This window comes from Arachis hypogaea, chromosome 14 (genome assembly GCF_003086295.3).
Source record: "Arachis hypogaea cultivar Tifrunner chromosome 14, arahy.Tifrunner.gnm2.J5K5, whole genome shotgun sequence".
Lineage (NCBI taxonomy): Eukaryota > Viridiplantae > Streptophyta > Magnoliopsida > Fabales > Fabaceae > Arachis > Arachis hypogaea.
In genome coordinates, this window is record NC_092049.1 from 95,573,237 (window position 1) to 95,575,354 (window position 2,118).

General features: G+C 39.2%; 1 non-coding gene across 1 annotated transcript; it reads right to left on the reverse strand.

Annotated features, from left to right (window-relative positions):
* Nucleotides 1-960: 960 nt before the first annotated feature.
* Nucleotides 961-1,068, reverse strand: LOC112745472 (small nucleolar RNA R71). The gene has a single exon (XR_003173399.1). It is a non-coding gene; the product is annotated as a small nucleolar RNA R71 (small nucleolar RNA).
* Nucleotides 1,069-2,118: the final 1,050 nt, after the last annotated feature.

Below are 2,118 nucleotides of genomic sequence, written 5' to 3' on the forward strand. Positions count from 1 at the left end.
TGTTTGTTTCTTAACTCTTTCAAAACCACCTAACTAATTCTCCCTTTCTAATTTTCGAAAATATCTCCCCCTTTTTCAAAAATTTCTTTTTAATTAACTAATTATTTTTATTTTTATTTTTGATTTCAAAAAAATTTTCGAAAAAAAAAAATACTAAATATTTTTCAAAAACTATTTTCAAAAATCACTAACTCCTTTTCAAAAATAATTTTCGAAAATTCCCTCCTTCTCTCTCATCCTATTCTATTTATTCATTCATTACCTAACATCTCATCTCACCTCTCTTCCATCCTCACAGTTGTGTTTCTTCCATTATATTACATTCTTTGTCTCCCCATCTTCTTCCACTCACACAGGAATCCCTATACTGTGGTATAAAGGATCTCCATTATTATTATTATTTTTCTGCACCTTCTTCCTTGTCATATGAGCAGGAGAAAGGATAAGAACATTCTTGTGGAAGCAGATCCAGAACCTGAAAGGACTCTGAAGAGAAAATTAAGAGAAGCTAAATTACAACAATCCAGAGATAACCTTTCAGAAATTTTCGAACAGGAAAAGGAGATGGCAGCCGAAAATAATAATAATGTAAGGAAGATGCTTGGTGACTTTACTGCACCAAATTCCAATTTACATGGAAGAAGCATCTCCATTCCTGCCATTGGAGCAAACAACTTTGAGCTGAAACCTCAATTAGTTTCTCTGATGCAGCAGAACTGCAAGTTTCATGGACTTCCATCTGAAGATCCTTTTCAGTTCTTAACTGAATTCTTGCAGATATGTGATACTGTTAAGACTAATGGAGTAGATCCTGAAGTCTACAGGCTCATGCTTTTCCCTTTTGCTGTAAGAGACAGAGCTAGATTATGGTTGGATTCTCAACCCAAAGACAGCCTGAACTCTTGGGATAAGCTGGTCACGGCTTTCTTAGCCAAGTACTTTCCTCCTCAAAAGCTGAGCAAGCTTAGAGCTGATGTTCAAACCTTCAGACAGAAAGAAGGTGAATCCCTCTATGAAGCTTGGGAAAGATACAAACAGTTGACCAAAAAGTGTCCTTCTGACATGCTTTCAGAATGGACCATCCTGGATATATTCTATGATGGTTTATCTGAGCTATCAAAGATGTCACTGGACACTTCTGCAGGTGGATCCATTCACCTAAAGAAAATGCCTGCAGAAGCTCAAGAACTCATTGACATGGTTGCTAATAACCAGTTCATGTACACTTCTGAGAGGAATCCTGTGAGTAATGGGACGCCTATGAAGAAGGGAGTTCTTGAAGTTGATACTCTGAATGCCATATTGGCTCAGAACAAAATATTGACTCAGCAAGTCAATATGATCTCTCAGAGTCTGCATGGAATGCAAGCTGCATCCAACAGTACTCAAGAGGCTTCTCCTGAAGAAGAAGCCTATGATCCTGAGAACCCTGCAATAGCAGAGGTAAATTACTTAGGTGAACCTTATGGAAACACCTATAACTCAACATGAAGAAATCATCCAAATTTCTCATGGAAGGATCAAAAGCCCCAACAAGGCTTTAATAATGGTGGAAGAAACAGGTTTAGCAATAGCAAGCCTTTTCCATCATCAACTCAGCAACAGACAGAGAACTCTGAACAAAATGCTTCTAATTTAGCAAATCTAGTCTCTGATCTATCTAAGGCCACTGTAAGTTTCATGAATGAAACAAGGTCTTCCATTAGAAATCTGGAAGCACAAATGGGCCAGCTGAGTAAAAGGATCAATGAAATCCCTCCTAGTACTCTCCCAAGCAATACAGAAGAGAACCCAAAAGGAGAGTGCAAGGCCATTGACATAAGCGCCATGGCCGAACCTGTGAGGAGAGGAGAGGACGTGAATCCCAAGGAGGAAGACCTCCTGGGACGTCCAGTGATCAATAAGGAGCTTCCCTCTGAGAAACCAAAGGACTCTGAGGCTCATCTAGAGACCATAGAGATTCCATTGAACCTCCTTATGCCCTTCATGAGCTCTGATGAGTATTCCTCTTCTGAAGAGAATGAGGATGTCACTGAAGAGCAAACTGCCAAGTTTCTTGGTGCAATCATGAAGCTGAATGCCAAATTATTTGGCATTGATGCTTGGGAAGTTGAACCT